Source organism: Macrobrachium rosenbergii, chromosome 28, assembly GCF_040412425.1.
Source record: "Macrobrachium rosenbergii isolate ZJJX-2024 chromosome 28, ASM4041242v1, whole genome shotgun sequence".
Classification (NCBI taxonomy): domain Eukaryota; kingdom Metazoa; phylum Arthropoda; class Malacostraca; order Decapoda; family Palaemonidae; genus Macrobrachium; species Macrobrachium rosenbergii.
Genome location: NC_089768.1, coordinates 33,155,197 through 33,172,941, shown reverse-complemented (window position 1 = coordinate 33,172,941; position 17,745 = coordinate 33,155,197). Strand labels below are relative to the sequence as shown.

At 36.3% G+C, this 17,745-nt stretch overlaps 18 non-coding genes across 18 annotated transcripts; 8 read left to right on the top strand and 10 right to left on the bottom strand.

Annotated features, from left to right (window-relative positions):
- Positions 1–745: 745 nt before the first annotated feature.
- On the bottom strand, positions 746–817 carry TRNAG-UCC (transfer RNA glycine (anticodon UCC)). Its single transcript has one exon. It is a non-coding gene; the product is annotated as a tRNA-Gly (tRNA).
- Positions 818–1,309: 492 nt separating this feature from the next.
- Positions 1,310–1,381, top strand: TRNAG-UCC (transfer RNA glycine (anticodon UCC)). The gene has a single exon. It is a non-coding gene; the product is annotated as a tRNA-Gly (tRNA).
- Positions 1,382–2,577: 1,196 nt separating this feature from the next.
- On the bottom strand, positions 2,578–2,649 carry TRNAG-UCC (transfer RNA glycine (anticodon UCC)). Its single transcript has one exon. It is a non-coding gene; the product is annotated as a tRNA-Gly (tRNA).
- Positions 2,650–3,190: 541 nt separating this feature from the next.
- Positions 3,191–3,262, top strand: TRNAG-UCC (transfer RNA glycine (anticodon UCC)). The gene has a single exon. It is a non-coding gene; the product is annotated as a tRNA-Gly (tRNA).
- A 1,179-nt stretch (positions 3,263–4,441) lies between these two features.
- On the bottom strand, positions 4,442–4,513 carry TRNAG-UCC (transfer RNA glycine (anticodon UCC)). Its single transcript has one exon. It is a non-coding gene; the product is annotated as a tRNA-Gly (tRNA).
- A 520-nt stretch (positions 4,514–5,033) lies between these two features.
- On the top strand, positions 5,034–5,105 carry TRNAG-UCC (transfer RNA glycine (anticodon UCC)). Its single transcript has one exon. It is a non-coding gene; the product is annotated as a tRNA-Gly (tRNA).
- A 1,287-nt stretch (positions 5,106–6,392) lies between these two features.
- On the bottom strand, positions 6,393–6,464 carry TRNAG-UCC (transfer RNA glycine (anticodon UCC)). The gene has a single exon. It is a non-coding gene; the product is annotated as a tRNA-Gly (tRNA).
- A 1,190-nt stretch (positions 6,465–7,654) lies between these two features.
- TRNAG-UCC (transfer RNA glycine (anticodon UCC)) lies at positions 7,655–7,725 on the bottom strand. The gene has a single exon. It is a non-coding gene; the product is annotated as a tRNA-Gly (tRNA).
- Positions 7,726–8,275: 550 nt separating this feature from the next.
- Positions 8,276–8,347, top strand: TRNAG-UCC (transfer RNA glycine (anticodon UCC)). The gene has a single exon. It is a non-coding gene; the product is annotated as a tRNA-Gly (tRNA).
- A 1,213-nt stretch (positions 8,348–9,560) lies between these two features.
- TRNAG-UCC (transfer RNA glycine (anticodon UCC)) lies at positions 9,561–9,632 on the bottom strand. Its single transcript has one exon. It is a non-coding gene; the product is annotated as a tRNA-Gly (tRNA).
- A 466-nt stretch (positions 9,633–10,098) lies between these two features.
- Positions 10,099–10,171, top strand: TRNAG-UCC (transfer RNA glycine (anticodon UCC)). Its single transcript has one exon. It is a non-coding gene; the product is annotated as a tRNA-Gly (tRNA).
- Positions 10,172–11,371: 1,200 nt separating this feature from the next.
- TRNAG-UCC (transfer RNA glycine (anticodon UCC)) lies at positions 11,372–11,443 on the bottom strand. The gene has a single exon. It is a non-coding gene; the product is annotated as a tRNA-Gly (tRNA).
- A 520-nt stretch (positions 11,444–11,963) lies between these two features.
- On the top strand, positions 11,964–12,034 carry TRNAG-UCC (transfer RNA glycine (anticodon UCC)). Its single transcript has one exon. It is a non-coding gene; the product is annotated as a tRNA-Gly (tRNA).
- Positions 12,035–13,250: 1,216 nt separating this feature from the next.
- Positions 13,251–13,322, bottom strand: TRNAG-UCC (transfer RNA glycine (anticodon UCC)). The gene has a single exon. It is a non-coding gene; the product is annotated as a tRNA-Gly (tRNA).
- Positions 13,323–13,807: 485 nt separating this feature from the next.
- Positions 13,808–13,879, top strand: TRNAG-UCC (transfer RNA glycine (anticodon UCC)). The gene has a single exon. It is a non-coding gene; the product is annotated as a tRNA-Gly (tRNA).
- A 1,186-nt stretch (positions 13,880–15,065) lies between these two features.
- Positions 15,066–15,137, bottom strand: TRNAG-UCC (transfer RNA glycine (anticodon UCC)). Its single transcript has one exon. It is a non-coding gene; the product is annotated as a tRNA-Gly (tRNA).
- A 515-nt stretch (positions 15,138–15,652) lies between these two features.
- TRNAG-UCC (transfer RNA glycine (anticodon UCC)) lies at positions 15,653–15,724 on the top strand. Its single transcript has one exon. It is a non-coding gene; the product is annotated as a tRNA-Gly (tRNA).
- A 1,239-nt stretch (positions 15,725–16,963) lies between these two features.
- On the bottom strand, positions 16,964–17,035 carry TRNAG-UCC (transfer RNA glycine (anticodon UCC)). The gene has a single exon. It is a non-coding gene; the product is annotated as a tRNA-Gly (tRNA).
- Positions 17,036–17,745: the final 710 nt, after the last annotated feature.

Here is a 17,745-nt window from a genome sequence, read left to right as displayed (position 1 = left end):
AGATAAAACTATTCTAACAAGTGGTGGACACTCCCTCTAGTTTTAGCATAGTCTAGATCCAGATAGAAACACTACATTTGGAAAGGATTAAAAGTTGTTCAACATCACCGTTATAGCTACAGGCTAAAGCGAATGATGAGGCAAAGATATTTCTTTTGACATTCATGCCTAAAGAGAGAGAGAGAGAGAGAGAGAGAGAGAGAGAGAGAGAGAGAGAGAGAGAGAGAGAGAGAGAGAGAGATAATCAAAATACATCTCAGTTCTATAGGAAATCTTTGCAGGAAATAGCAATTATTAAAATGAATTCTGAGAAACTTTAATTATCCGGCTAATGAACAGTACTCAAAAGGTACCATGTGCCTTCTCCGCAATATTTCATCAAATCTGAGACATTGCAGGGAGAGAAAAAGCAGAACAGACTGGAATCAGAATCAAATTAAATATTAATGATTCACAGAGTACTGTTAACACAAAACAACTAATGGTAATCGGTGTCATTTAAGTTTTATATATATTTTTCATCAGCAAGGGTTGGCGCAATACTTCGGAGGATTAAACATACTTCACAGGAATTTTGTTTTCATTCATCAAAGTTGGTGACTCTGGAATGATTACTGCTGCCTTTGTTGAAGAAGCCATAGAGAGTGCATTCTCTTGTCAACTGTTTAACATGGACAAACTTTGACTAACATACCTGTTGAACAAAACCCATTCTTCTTTGCACCCGATACCTAAATGGAAAGTTTGCGATGGCCGGGAATCGAACCCGGGTCAACTGCTTGGAAGGCAGCTATGCTAACCACTATACCACCATCGCTTCATTAAGGAATGTTAACAAACCTTTTATGACATGCAAGTGTGAGGAAAGATTTTAAGACATTTACGATAATTTGGGGAGATCTTAATCGCAAAAAGGTTATTTAGAATGGAAACTATTCTCCGTTTATGCTCCTTGTGTATCAATTGAGATTTATCTCAAGTATTACGTGAAAACTGCTCTTTATCAGACTGTCGATGATGACCATGAGTCAGCAATCCAAAATAGCCAAAAACAAAAATACAGTAATAAAAAGCTAGGTCAATGTACTACTTCAAAATGTTGATCCTTTCTTCGTTATCTTTCGAACATATAACGAAATTCGACTTTGAATGTTTCTCTTCTTGCTGTAGTCTCTGATCAAATACTTCTTAAGCCATAACATTTATTTTTAATTCTGATGCCTTCAACCTCGCCAAGTTCCAAACTTTGTCATAAAATCTTCCTTCACACATTAATGTTTTAAAAGGTTTGTTAATACATCATGATCAAGCGATGGTGGTATAGTGGTTAGCATAGCTGCCTTCCAAGCAGTTGACCCGGGTTCGATTCCCGGCCATCGCAAATGTCCCTTTAAATACCACATGCAAACTCTGGGGAATGGTTCTTTAATAACAATGTGGACTGGAACTGATATTTCAATATTCCCATGAAAATGGAAATGCTGAAGCTGCAATTGGAAAGTTATTCACGCACTTACACAATATCGAAAATGAATCAAACAGATTTCTTTCTCTGTATATCCAGAAATCTAATAACCAACTATATATATCTAAGTATAGCCACATTATTTTCTGTAGGTCTGATATGGCATTAAGATATATTTTGACTTTGTTTCCAGTCAAAGATCCAACACTCTCTCTCTCTCTCTCTCTCTCTCTCTCTCTCTCTCTCTCTCTCTCTCTCTCTCTCTCTCTCTCTCTCTCTCCATGGTCAATTCCTTCAATTGTAGCTGCCACTCACAATTTGAAAAACCTACCCCTTTCACTTTTCCTGAACTCCTTACTTGAAAAGTATTCAGCAAATTCCATAGTGAAACATTTATTTGAAGAGAGACTATCTTTGCCTTGCAGTCTTGTGTTATATCCTGCGAAATAAAACTATTCTAACACATGCTGGACACTCCCTGTAGTTTTACCACAGTCTAGATAAAACACCACATTTGGAAAGGAATAAAAGTTGTTCAACATTACAGTTATATCTATAGGAGAGAGAGAGAGAGAGAGAGAGAGAGAGAGAGAGAGAGAGAGAGAGAGAGAGAGAGAGAGAGAAAATACTCTCAGTGCTACAGGAAATCTTTGTAAGGAATAACAATTACTAAAATGAAATCTGAGAAAGTTTATTCAATGAATGAACAATACTCAAAAGGTACCTTGTGCCTTCTCTGGAACAGTTCATCAACGTGGAGAGAGATAGTAGAACAGACTGGAATCAGAATCAAATTTAATCTCAATGATTCATAAATATTGTTAACACGAAATAACAAAATAGCAATCAAATAGACATCGCTGTCACTTAAGTTTTGAAGATTTTTCACCAACAATGTTGGCACAACACTTCGGAGGATGAAACACTGCACAGTAATTGTTTTCATAAATCAAACTTGGTGGCACTGGATAGATTACTGTTATCTTTGTTGAGGAAGCCATAGAGCTCTAATGCAATCTCTTGGCAACTGTTTAACATGGACAGATTCTGATTAGAATACCTGTCGAACAAAAACCCCTTTCTGGTTGCACCTGGTATTTAAATGGAAGGCATGCGATGGCCGGGAATCGAACCCGGGTCAACTGCTTGGAAGGCAGCTATGCTAACCACTATACCACCATCGCTTAGTTACGCTTTGTTAACAAACCTTTTATGGCATGCAAGTGTGAGGAAGGATTTTAAGACATTTAAGAGTGTGGCTAAGGAAGATTTTACGATCTCAACTGCAAAAAAGGTTACATAGAATGTCCATTATTTTATCTTTATGTTTCATTTATATTATCTGAGATATATTCCAAAAATTATGCAAAAGTATTAAGTGAAAACTGCTCTTTATCAAAGGCTGTGTTGATCACCATCATGAGTCACAAATTCAAAATAGCCATAAACAAAAATACAATAAAAAACAAGGTCATTGTTAGACTAAATGATGCCAAACAATTTACCACTTCAAAATGTTGATCCTTTCTTCGTTATCTTACCACCACATAATGAAATTCGACTGTGAATATTTCTCTTCATGCTGTAGTCTCTGATCAAATTTTTTTAAGCGATAACATTTTCTTTCATTCTGATGCCCTCGATCTCCTTAAGTTGCGAACTTTGTCATAAAATCTTTCTTTACACTTTAATGTTTTAAAAGGTTTGTTAATACATCATGATCAAGCGATGGTGGTATAGTGGTTAGCATAGCTGCCTTCCAAGCAGTTGACCCGGGTTCGATTCCCGGCCATCGCAAAATTTCAATTTAAATACCACAAGCAAACTCTGCCGAATGGTTCTTTAATAACACTGTAGCCTTGAACTGAAATTTCAATATTCCCATGAACATGGAAGTACTGAAGTTGCAATTGGAAAGTTAGTCACACACTAACACAATATCGAAAATAAATCAAACTGATTTCTTTCCTGTGTATCCAGAAATCTAATAAACAACTATATCTAGGTATAGCCACATTATTTTCTGTAGGTCTGATATGACATCAAGATGCATTTTGACTCATTTCCAGTCAAACACCCAACACCCTCTCTCTCTTTTTCTCTCCACATTTTTTAAACCCTTCAATTGTAGCTGCCACTCACAGTTTTAAAAATCTACCCCTTTCCCTTTTCCTGAACTCCTGACTTTAAAAGTATTCAGCAAATTCCATAGTGAAACATTCATTTGAAAAGAGAATACCTTTGCCTTGCAGTCTTGTGTTATATCCTCTGAGATAAAACTATTCTAACAAGTGGTGGACAATCGCTCCAGTTTTAGCATAGTCTAGATCCAGATAGAAACATTACATTTGGAAAGGATTAAAAGTTGTTCAACATCACCGTTATAGCTACAGGCTAAAGCGAATGATGATTTCTTTTGACATTCATGCCTAAAGAGAGAGAGAGAGAGAGAGAGAGAGAGAGAGAGAGAGAGAAAATCTAAATACATCTCAGTTCTATAGGAAATCTTTGCAGGAAATAGCAATTATTAAAATGAATTCTGAGAAACTTTAATTATCCGGCTAATGAACAGTACTCAAAAGGTACCATGTGCCTTCTCCGCAATATTTCATCAAATCTGAGACATTGCAGGGAGAGAAAAAGCAGAACAGACTGGAATCAGAATCAAATTAAATATCAATGATTCACGGAGTACTGTTAACACAAAATAACTAATGGTAATCGCTGTCGTTTAAGTTTTATATATGTTTCATCAGCAAGGGTTGGCGCAATACTTCGGAGGATTAAACATACTTCACAGGAATTTTGTTTTCATTCATCAAAGTTGGTGACTCTGGATACATTACTGCTGCCTTTGTTGAAGAAGCCATAGAGAGTGCATTCTCTTGTCAACTGTTTAACATGGACAAACTTTGACTAACATACCTGTTGAACAAAACCCATTCTTCTTTGCACCCGATATCTAAATGGAAAGTTTGCGATGGCCGGGAATCGAACCCGGGTCAACTGCTTGGAAGGCAGCTATGCTAACCACTATACCACCATCGCTTCATTAAGGAATGTTAGCAAACCTTTTATGACATGCAAGTGTGAAGAAAGATTTTAAGACATTTACGATAATTTGGGGAGATCTTAATCGCAAAAAAGGCTATGTAGAATGGAAACTATTCTCCGTTTATGCTCCTTGTGTATCAATTGAGATTTTTCTCAAGTATTAAGTGAAAACTGCATTTTATCAGACTGTGTTGATGATCACCATGAGTCAGCAATCCAAAATAGCAAAAAACAAAAATACAGTAAAAAAAAGCTAGGTCATTGTTAAACTAAATGATGCCAAACAATTTACTACTTCAAAATGTTGATCCTCTCTTCGTTATCTTTCGACCATATAACGAAATTCGACTTTGAATGTTTCTCTTCTTGCTGTAGTCTCTGATCAAATACTTCTTGAGCCATAACATTTATTTTTAATTCTGATGCCTTCAACCTCCCCAAGTTCCAAACTTTGTCATAAAATCTTCCTTCACACATTAATGTTTTAAAAGGTTTGTTAATACATCATGATCAAGCGATGGTGGTATAGTGGTTAGCATAGCTGCCTTCCAAGCAGTTGACCCGGGTTCGATTCCCGGCCATCGCAAAATTTCCATTTAAATACCACATGCAAACTCTCTGCAACGGTTGTTTAATAACAATGTAGCCTGCAACTGAAATTTCAATATTCCCATGAAAATGGGAATACTGAAGTTGCAATTGGAAAGTTAGGCGCAAGCTAACACAATATCGAAAATGAATCAAACAGATATCTTTCTCTGAGTATCCACAAATCTAATAACCAACTATATATATCTAGGTATAGCCACATTATTTTCTGTAGGTCTGATATGACATCAAGATGCACTTTGACTCATTTCCAGTCAAACACCCAACACCCTCCCTCTCTCTCTCTCTCTCTCTCTCTCTCTCTCTCTCTCTCTCTCTCTCTCTCTCTCTCTCTCTCTCTCTCTCTCTCTCTCTCTCTCCACTTTTTTTAAACCCTTCAATTGTAGCTGCCACTAACAGTTTTAAAAATCTACCCCTTTCACTTTTCCTGAACTCCTGACTTTAAAAGTATTCAGCAAATTCCATAGTGAAACATTCATTTGAAAAGAATACCTTTGCCTTGCAGTTTTGTATTATATCCTCTGAGATAAAACTATTCTAACAAGTGGTGGACAATCGCTCCAGTTTTAGCATAGTCTAGATCCAGATAGAAACACTACATTTGGAAAGGATTAAAAGTTGTTCAACATTACTGTTATAGCTACAGGCTAAAGCGAATGATGAGGCAAATATATTTCTTTTGACATTCATGCTAAAAAAAAAGAGAGAGAGAGAGAGAGAGAGAGAGAGAGAGAGAGAGAGAGAGAGAGAGAGAGAGAGAGATAATCAAAATACACCTCAGTTCTATAGGGTATCTTTACAGGAAATAGCAATTATTAAAATGAATTCTGAGAAACTTTAATTATCCGGCTAATGAACAATACTCAAAAAGTACCATGTGCCTTCTCCAAAATATTTCATCGAATCTGAGACATTGCAGGGAGAGAAAAAGCCGAACAGACTGGAATCAGAATCAAATTAAATATTAATGATTCACAGAGTACTGTTAACACAAAATAACTAATGGTAATCGGTGTCATTTAACTTTTGAAGATGTTTCATCAGCAAGGGTTGACGCAATACTTCGGAGGATTAAACATACTTCACAGGAATTTTGTTTTCATTCATCAAAGTTGGTGACTCTGGAATGATTACTGCTGCCTTTGTTGAAGAAGCCATAGAGAGTGCATTCTCTTCTCAACTGTTTAACATGGACAAACTTTGACTAACATACCTGTTGAACAAAACCCATTCTTCTTTGCACCCGATATCTAAATGGAAAGTTTGCGATGGCCGGGAATCGAACCCGGGTCAACTGCTTGGAAGGCAGCTATGCTAACCACTATACCACCATCGCTTCACTAAAGAATGTTAACAAACCTTTCAAAACATTAATGTGTGAAGGAAGATTTTACGACAAAGTTTGGAACTTGGCGAGGTTGAGGGTGTCAGAATTAAAAATAAATGTTATCGCTTAAAAAGTATTTAATCAGAGACTACAGCAAGAAGAGAAACATTCAAAGTCGAATTTCGTTATTATGCCAACCTTGTTGATGAAAAATCTTCAATACTTAAATGACAGCGATTATTATTTTATTACTATTTATTAATTTGTGTTAACAGTATTTATGAATCATTGAGATTCAATTTGATTCTGATTCCAGTCTGTTCTACTATCTCTCTCACATGCAATATCTCAGCGTTGGTGAACTGTTCCTGAGAAGGCACAAGGTACCTTTTGAGTATTGTTCATTCACTGAATAAACTCTCAGAATTCATTTTATTAATTGTTATTCCTTACAAAGATTTCCTGTAGCACTGAGAGTATTCCCTCACTCTCTCTCTCTCTCTCTCTCTCTCTCTCTCTCTCTCTCTCTCTCTCTCTCTCTCTCTCCTTTGTGTATGAATATCCAAAGAATTGACTGAGTTCCATCATTCGTTTTATTCTATAGATATAGCTGTAATGTTGAACAACTTTTATTCCTTTGCAAATGTAGTGTTTCTATCTAGACTGTGGTAAAACTACAGGGAGTGTCCATCATGTGTTAGAATAGTTTTATTTCGCAGGATATAACACAAGACTGCAAGGCAAAGATAGTCTCTTTTCAAATGAATGTTTCACTATGGAATTTGCTCAGGAAAGGTGAAAGGGGTAGATTTATGAAACTGTGAGTGGCACCTACATTTAAAAGGTTTGACGAGAGAGAGAGAGAGAGAGAGAGAGAGAGAGAGAGAGAGAGAGAGAGAGAGAGAGAGAGAGAGAGGTGGGGTGTTTGACTGGAAATGAGTCAAAATATATCTTGATGCCATATCAAACCTACAGAAAATAATGTGGCTATACCTAGATTTTCTTGGTTATTAGATATCTGGATATACAGAGAAAGAAATCTGATTCATTTTCGATATTGTGTTAGTGCGTGACTAACTTTCCAGTTGCAACTTCAGTATTTCCATTTTCATGGGAATATTGAAATTTTAGTTCCAAGCTAACACTGTTATTAAACACCCATTCCACAGAGTTTGCATGTGATATTTAAATGGAAATTTTGCGATGGCCGGGAATCGAACCCGGTCAACTGCTTGGAAGGCAGCTATGCTAACCACTATACCACCATCGCTTGATCATGATGTATTAACAGACCTTTTAAAATATTAAAGTGTGAAGAAAGATTTTATGACAAAGTTCGCAACTTAGGGATATCGAGGGCATCAGAATGAAAGTAAATGTTATCATTTCAAAAATAGTTGGTCAGAGACTACAGCATGAAGAGAAATATTCACAGTCGAATTTCATTATATGGTCGTGGTCGTAAGATAACGAGGAAAGGATCAACATTTTGAAGTGGTAAATTGTTTGGCATCATTTAGTTTAACAATGACCATGTTTTCTTCATTGTATTTTTGTTTTTAGCTATTTTGAATTGATGACTCATGATGATGATCAACACAGTCTTTGATAACGAGCAGTTTTCACTTAATTCTATTGCATAATTTTTGGGAAATATCTCAAATAATGTACATGAAACATAAAAATAAAATAATGTACGTTCTATATAAACTTTTTTGCAGTTGAGATTGTAAAATCTTCCTTAGCCACACCCTTAAATGTCTTAAAATCATTCTTCACACTTGAATGCCATAAAAGGTTTGTTAACATAGCTTAAGTAAGCGATGGTGGTATAGTGGTTAGCATAGCTGCCTTCCAAGCAGTTGACCCGGGTTCGATTCCCGGCCATCGCAATCTTTCCATTTAAATACCCGGTGCAACCAGAAAGGGGGTTTCGTTCGACAGGTATTCTAATCAGAATCTGTCCGTGTTAAACAGCTGCCAAGAGATTGCATTCTCTATGGCTTCCTCAACAAAGGTAACAGTAATCTATCCAGTGCCACCAAGTTTGATTTATGAAAACAATTACTGTGCAGTATGTTTCATCCTCCGAAGTATTATGCCAACCTTGTTGATGAAAAATCTTCAAAACTTAAATGACAGCAATTACTGTTTGTTAATTTCTGTTAACAGCATTTATGAATCATTGAGATTCAATTTGATTATGATTCCAGTCTGTTCTGCTATCTTTCTCCACGCAATATCTCAGCGTTGATTAACTGTTCCTGAGAAGGCACAAGGTACCGTTTGAGTATTGTTCGTTCACTGAATAATTAAGCCTTCTCAGAATTCATTTTATTAATTGTTATTCCTACACAAAGATTTCAGCACTGAGAGTATTCTCTCTCTCTCTCTCTCTCTCTCTCTCTCTCTCTCTCTCTCTCTCTCTCTCTCTCTCTCTCTCTCTCTCTCTCTCTTTCTTCCTTGTGTATGAATGTCCAAAGAATTGACTGAGCTTCATTCGTTTTATTCTATGGATATAGCTGTAATGTTGAACAACTTTTATTCCTTTTTAAATGTAATGCTTCTGTCTTGACTGTGGTAAGACTAGATGAGGTCTACATCATTTGTTAGAATAGTTTTTATCTCACAGGATATAACACAAGACTGCAAGGGAATGATAGTCTCTTTTTAAATGAATGTTTCACTACGGAATTTGCTGAATACTTTTAAATTTAGGAGTTCCGGAAAAGTGAAAGGGGTAGGTTTTTAAAGTTGTGAGTGGCAGCTACAATTGAAAGGTTTGACGAGAGAGAGAGAGAGAGAGAGAGAGAGAGAGAGGTGGGGGGGTGTTTGACTGGAAATGAGTCAAAGTATATCTTGATGCCATATCAGACCTACAGAAAATAATGTGGCTATACCTAGATATAGTTGGTTATTAGATTTCTGGATATGCAGAGAAAGAAATCTGATTCATTTACGATATTGTGTTAGTACGTGACTAACTTTCCAATTGCAACTTCAGTATTTCCATTTACACGGGAATACGGAAGTTTCAGTTCCAGGCTATATTGTTATTAAATAGCTATTCCGCAGAGTTTGCATGTGGTATTTAAACGGAAATTTTGCGATGGCCGGGAATCGAACCCGGGTCAACTGCTTGGAAGGCAGCTATGCTAACCACTATACCACCATCGCTTGATCGTGTTGTATTAACAAACCTTTTAAAACATTAAAGTGTGAAGAAAGATTTTATAACTAAGTTTGCAACTTAGGAAGATCGAGGGCATCAGAATGAAAGTAAATGTAATCGCTTAAAAAATATCTGATCAGAGACTACAGCATGAAGAGATATTCACAGTCGTATTTCATTATATGGTCGTAAGATATCAAATAAAGGGATCAACATTTTGAAGTGGTAAATTGTTTGGCATCACTTAGTTTAACAATGACCTTGTTATTTTATTGTATTTGTGTTTATGGCTATTTTGAATTGATGACTCATGATGATGATTTACAGTCTTTGATGATAAGCAGTTTTCCTTAATTCATGAGATATAACACAAATGATACACATGGAACATAAATGGAAAATAGTTTCCATTTCTATAAAAACTTTTTGCGGTTAAGATCTCACCAAATTACCTTAAATGTTTGAAAATCAGGCGATGGTGGTATAGTGGTTAGCATAGCTGCCTTCCAAGCAGTTGACCCGGGTTCGATTCCCGGCCATCCCAAACTTTCCATTTAAATATCAGTTGGAAACAAGAAGGGTTTTTGTTCAACGGGTATGCTAGTCAAAGTCTGCCCATGTTAAACTCTTGACAAGAGAATGCACTCTCTATGGCTTCTTCAACAAAGGCAGCAGTAATCTATCCAGTCACCAACTCTGATGAATGAAAACAAAACTACACTGAAGTATGTTTAATCCTCCTAAGCATTGCGCCAACCCTTGCTGATGAAACATATTCAAAACGTAAATGACAACGATTACCATTCGTTGTATTGTAATAACAGTACTCCGTGAATGATTGAGATTTAATTTGATTCTGATTCCAGTCTGTTCTGCTTTTTCTCTCCCTGCAATATCTCAGATTCGATGAAATATTCCGGAGAAGGCACATGGTACCTTTTTAGTATTGTTCATTAGCTGGATAACTAAACTTTCTCAGAATTCAAGTTAATAATTGTTATTTCCTGCAAAGATTTCATGTAGAACTGAGATGTATTTTGATTCTCTCTCTCTCTCTCTCTCTCTCTCTCTCTCTCTCTCTCTCTCTCTCTCTCTCTCTCTCTCTCTCTCTCTTCTTAGGGTATGAATGTCAAGAAATATCTGAGTTTCATCATTCGTTTTAGCCTATAGCTATAACTGTGATGTTAAACAACTTTTATTCCTTTCGAAATGTGGTGTTTCTGTCTAGACTATGCTAAAAGTAGAGGGAGTGTCCACCATTTGTTAGGATAGTTTTATCTCACAGGATGTAAGGCAAAGGTAGTCTCTTTTCAAATGAATGTTTCACTATGGACTTTGCTGAATACTGTTAAAATTAGGAGTTCAGAAAAAGTGAAAGGTGTAGACTTTTAAAATTATGAGTGGCAGCTACAATTGAAGGGTTTAAGAAAAGTGGAGAGAAAAAGACAGAGGGTGTTGGGCGTTTGACTGGAAATGAGTCAAAATGTATCTTGATGCCATATCAGACCTACAGAAAATAATGTGGCTATACCTAGATATATATAGTTAGTTATTAGATTTGTGGATACACGGAGATAGATATCTGTTTGATTAATTTTCGATATTGTGTTAGCTTGCGCCTAACTTTCCAATTGCAACTTCAGTATTCCCATTTTCATGGGAATATTGAAATTTCAGTTGCAGTCTACATTGTTATTAAACAACCATTCCAGAGAGTTTGCATGTGGAATTTAAATGGAAATTTTGCGATGGCCGGGAATCGAACCCGGGTCAACTGCTTGGAAGGCAGCTATGCTAACCACTATACCACCATCGCTTGATCATGATGTAGTAACAAACCTTTTAAAACATTGTTGTGTGAAGGAAGATTTTATGACAAAGTTTGGAACTTGTGGAGGTTGAGGGCGTCAGATTTAAAAATAAATGTTATCGCTTAAAAAGTATTTAATCAGAGACTACAGCAAGAAGAGAAACATTGAAAGTCGAAATTCGTTATATGATAGAAAGATAACGAAGAGAGGATCAACATTTTGAAGTAGTAAATTGTTTGGCATCATTTAGTTTAACAATGACCTAGCTTTTATTACTGTATTTTTGTTTTTGGCTATTTTGGATTGCGGACTCATGGTGATCATCGACACAGTCTTTGATAAAGAGCAGTTTTCACTTAATACTTGAGATAAATCTCAATTGACACACAAGGAGCATAAACGGAGAATAGTTTCCATTCTAAATAACCTTTTTGCAATTAAGATCTCCCCCAATTATCGTAAATGTCTTAAAATCTTTCCTTACACTTGCATGTCATAAAAGGTTTGTTAACATTCCTTAGTCAAGCGATGGTGGTATAGTGGTTAGCATAGCTGCCTTCCAAGCAGTTGACCGGGTTCGATTCCCGGCCATCGCAAACTTTCCATTTAGATATCAGGTGCAAAGAAGAAAGGGTTTTTTCAACAGGTATTTTAGTCAAAGTTTGTCCATGTTAAACAGTTGACAAGAGAATGCATTCTCTATGGCTTCTTCAACAAAGGCAGCAGTAATCTATCCAGAGTCACCAACTTTGATGAATGAAAACAAAATTCCTGTGAAGTATGTTTAATCCTCCGAAGTATTGCGCCAACCCTTGCTGATGAAACATATATAAAACTTAAACGACAGCGATTACCATTAGTTATTTTGTGTTAACAGTACTCCGTGAATCATTGATATTTAATTTGATTCTGATTCCAGTCTGTTCTGCTTTTTCTCTCCCTGCAATGTCTCAGATTTGATGAAATATTGCGGAGAAGATACATGGTACCTTTTGAGTACTGTTCATTAGCCGGATAATTAAAGTTTCTCAGAATTCATTTTAATAATTGCTATTTCCTGTAAGGATTTCCTATAGAACTGAGATGTATTTAGATTATCTCTCTCTCTCTCTCTCTCTCTCTCTCTCTCTCTCTCTCTCTCTCTCTCTCTCTCTCTCTCTCTCTCTCTTAGGCATGAATGTCAAAAGAAATATCTGAGTTTCATCATTCGCTTTAGCCTGTAGCTATAACTGTGATGTTGAACAACTTTTAATCCTTTCCAAATATAGTGTTTCTATCTAGATCTAGACTATGCTAAAACTAGAGGGAGTGTCCACCACTTGTTAGAATAGTTTTATCTTAGAGGATGTAACACAAGACTGCAAGGCAAAGGTATTCTCTTTTCAAATGAATGTTTCACTGTGGAATTTGCTGAATACTTTTAAAGTTAGGAGTTCAAGAAAAGTGAAAGGGGTAGATTTTTAAAACTGTGAGTGGCAGCTACAATTTAAGGGTTTAAAAAATGTGGAGAGAAAAGGACAGAGGGTGTTGGATGTTTGACTGGAAGTGAGTCAAAATGCTTCTTGATGCCGTATCAGACCTACAGAAAACAATGTGGCTATACCTAGGTATACTTAGTTATTAGATTTCCGGATACACAGAGAAAGAAATCAGTTTGATTCATTTTCGATATTGTGTTAGCGTGCGCTTAACTTTCCAACTGCAACGTCAGTATTTCCATTTTCATGGGAATATTGAAATTTCAGTTCAACGCTACAGTGTTATTAAAGAACCATTCGGCAGAGTTTGCTTGTGGTATTTAAATGGAAATTTTGCGATGGCCGGGAATCGAACCCGGGTCAACTGCTTGGAAGGCAGCTATGCTAACCACTATACCACCATCGCTTGATTATGATGTATTAACAAACCTTTTAAAACAAAGTGTGAAGAAAGATTTAATGACAAAGTTGGCAACTTAGGGAGAGACTACAGCATGAAGAGAAATATTCACAGTCGAATTTCATTATGTGGTGGTAAGATAACGAAGAAAGGATCAACATTTTGAAGTGGTAAATTGTTTGGCATCATTTAGTCTAACAATGACCTTGTTTTTTATTGTATTTTTGTTTATGGCTATTTTGAATTTGTGACTCATGATGATGATCAACACAGTCTTTGATAAAGAGCAGTTTTCACTTAATACTTTTGCATAATTTTTGGAATATATCTCAAATAATATACATGAAACATAAAGATAAAATAATGGACATTCTATATAAACTTTTTTGCAGTTGAGATCGTAAAATCTTCCTTAGACACACTCTTAAATGTCTTAAAATCCTTCCTCACTCTCGCATGCCATAAAAAGTTTGTTAACATAGCGTAACTAAGCGATGGTGGTATAGTGGTTAGCATAGCTGCCTTCCAAGCAGTTGACCCGGGTTCGATTCCCGGCCATCGCATTCTTTCCATTTAAATACCAGGTACAAACCAGAAAGGGGTTTTTGTTCGACAGGTATTCTAATCAGAATCTGTCCGTGTTAAACAGTTGCCAAGAGATTGCATTAGAGCTCTATGGCTTCCTCAACAAAGGTAACACTAATCTGTCCAGTGCCACCAAGTTTGATTTATGAAAACAATTACTGTGCAGTATGTTTCATCCTCCGAAGTGTTGTGCCAACATTGCTGATGAAAAATCTTCAAAACTTACGTGACAGCGATGTCTATTTGATTACTATTTTGTTATTTCGTGTTAACAGTATTTATGAATCATTGGGATTAAATTTTATTCTGATTCCAGTCTGTTCTACTATCTCTCTCCACGTAATGTCTCAGCGTTGATGAACTGTTCCTGAGAAGGCACAAGGTACCTTTTGAGTATTGTTCATTCATTGAATAAACTTTCTCAGATTTCATTTTAGTAATTGTTATTCCTTGCAAAGATTTCCTGTAGCACTGAGAGTATCTCTCTCTCTCTCTCTCTCTCTCTCTCTCTCTCTCTCTCCCCTCTTTGTGCATGAATGTCCAAAGAATTGACTGAGCTTCACTCGTTTTATTCTATAGATATAACTGTAATGTTGAACAACTTTTATTCCTTTCCAAATGTGGTATTTTATCTAGACTGTGGTAAAACTACAAGGAGTGTCCAGCATGTGTTAGAATAGTTTTATTTCGCAGGATATAACACAAGACTGCAAGGCAAAGATAATCTCTCTTCAAATGAATGTTTCACTATGGAATTTGCTGAATACTTTTCAAGTAAGGAGTTCAGGAAAAGTGAAAGGGGTAGGTTTTTCAAATTGTGAGTGGCAGCTACAATTGAAGGAATTGACCAGAGAGAGAGAGAGAGAGAGAGAGTGTTGGGTCTTTGACTGGAAATAAGTCAAAATATATCTTGATGCCATATCAGACCTACAGAAAATAATGTGGCTATACCTAGATATATATAGTTGGTTATTAGATTTCTGGATATACAGAGAAAGAAATCTGTTTGATTCATTTTCGATATTGTGTAAGTGCGTGAATAACTTTGCAAGTGCAACTTCAGCATTTCCATTTTCATGGAAATATTGAAATTTCAGTTCCAGTCCACATTGTTATTAAAGAACCATTCCCCAGAGTTTGCATGTGGTATTTAAACTGAAGTTTTGCGATGGCCGGGAATCGAACCCGGGTCAACTGCTTGGAAGGCAGCTATGCTAACCACTATACCACCATCGCTTGCTCATGATGTATTAACAAACCTTTTAAAACAAAGTGTGAAGAAAGATTTTATAACAAAGTTCGCAACTTAGGGAGATCGAGGGCATCAGAATTAAAAGTAAATGTTATTGCTTAACAAATTTTTGATCAGAGACTACAGCATGAAAAGAAGTATTCACAGTCGAATTTCATTATATGGTCGCAGTAAGATAAAAAATAAAGGGATCAACATTTTGAAGTAGTAATTTGTTTGGCGTCATTTAGTTTTAACAACGACCATCTTTTGTTTTATTGTATTTTTTTTTTTTTAGCCATTTTGAATTGATGACTTATGATGGAGATCGACAGAGTCTTTGATAAAGAGCAGTTTTCACTTAATTCTTGAGGTAAATCTTAATTGATACACATGGAGCGTAAAGTGAAAATAGTTTCCATTCTAAATAACCTTTTTTTGTCATTAGGATCGCCCGAAATTGCCTTAAATGTTTGAAAATCTTTCTTCACACTAGAATGTCTTATCATGTTGTGATCATGCGATGGTGGTATAGTGGTTAGCATAGCTGCCTTCCAAGCAGTTGACCCGGGTTCGATTCCCGGCCATCGCAAACTCTCCATATAAAAATCAGGTGCAAACAGGAACGGTTTTATTCAATAGTTATGCTAGTCAAAGTCTGTCCATGTTAAACAGTTGAGAAGAGAATGCACTCTCTATGGCTTCTTCAACAAAGGCAGCAGTAATCTATCTAGACTCACCAACTTTGATGAATGAAAACAAAATTACAGTGAAGTATGTTCAATCCTCTGAAGTATTGCGCCAACCCTTCCTGATGAAACATCTTCAAAAGTTAAATGACAGCGATTACCATTCGTTATTTTGTGTTAACAGTACTCCCTGAATCATTGAGATTTAATTTGATTCTGATACCAGTCTGTTCTGCTTTCTCTCTCCCTGCAGTATCTCAGTTTTCATGAAATATTCCGGAGATGGCACAGGGTACCTTTTGAGTATTGTTCATTAGCTGGAAAACTGAAGTTTCTCAGAATTCATGTTAATAATTGTTATTTCCTGCAAAGATTTCCTATAGAATTGAGATGTATTTTGATTCTCTCTCTCTCTCTCTCTCTCTCTCTCTCTCTCTCTCTCTTTAGGCATGAATGTCAAAAGAAAAATCTTTGCCTCAGCATTCGCTTTAGCCTGTAGCTATAACTGTGATGTTGAACAACTTTTAATCCTTTCCAAATGTAGTGTTTCTATTTGGATCTAGACTATGCTAAAACTGGAGGGAGTGTCCACCACTTGTTAGAATAGTTTTATCTCAGAGGATATAACACAAGACTGCAAGGCAAAGGTATTATCTTTTCAAATGAATGTTTCACTATGGAATTTGCTGAATACTTTTAAAGTTGGGAGTTCAGGAAAAGTGGAAGGGGTAAATTTTTAAAACTGTGAGTGGCAGGTACAATTGAAGGGTTTAAAAAAAGTGGAGAGAGAGAGAGAGAGAGAGAGAGAGAGAGAGAGAGAGAGAGAGAGAGAGAGAGAGAGAGAGAGAGGGTGTTGGGTGTTTGACTGGAAATGAGTCAAAGTGCATCTTGATGTTATATCAGACCTACATAAAATAATGTGGCTATACCTAGATATATATAGTTCGTTATTAGATTTGTGGATACTCAGAGAAAGATATCTGTTTGATTCATTTTCGTTATTGTGTTAGCTTGCGCCTAACTTTCCAATTGCAACTTCAGTATTCCCATTTTCATGGGAATATTGAAATTTCAGTTGCAGGCTACATTGTTATTAAACAACCATTCCAGAGAGTTTGCATGTGGTATTTAAATTGAAATTTTGCGATGGCTGGGAATCGAACCCGGGTCAACTGCTTGGAAGGCAGCTATGCTAACCACTATACCACCATCGCTTGATCATGATGTAGTAACAAACCTTTTAAAACATTAATGTGTGAAGGAAGATTTTATGACAAAGTTTGGAACTTGGGGAGGTTGAGGGCGTCAGAATTAAAAATAAATGTTATCGCTTGAAAAGTATTTAATCAGAGACTACAGCAAGAAGAGAAACATTCAAAGTCGAATTTCGTTATATGATAGAAAGATAACGAAGAGAGGATCAACATTTTGAAGTAGTAAATTGTTTGGCATCATTTAGTTTAACAATGACCTAGCTTTTTTTTACTGTATTTTTGTTTTTGGGTATTTTGGATTGATGACTTATAGTGATCATCGACACAGTCTGATAAAGAGCAGTTTTCACTTAATTCTTGAGATAAATCTCAATTGATACACAAGGAGCATAAACGGAGAATAGTTTCCATTCTAAATAACCTTTTTTGCGATTAAGATCTCCCCAGATTATCTTAAATGTCTGAAAATCTTTCTTCACACTTGCATGCCATAAAAGGTTTGTTAACATTCCTTAACCAAGCGATGGTGGTATAGTGGTTAGCATAGCTGCCTTCCAAGCAGTTGACCCGGGTTCGATTCCCGGCCATCTCAAACTTTCCAGTTAGACATCAGGTGCAAAGAAGAATGGGTTTTGTTCAACAGGTATGTTAGTCAAAGTTTGTCCATGTTAAACAGTTGACAAGAGGATGCACTCTCCATGGCTTCTTCT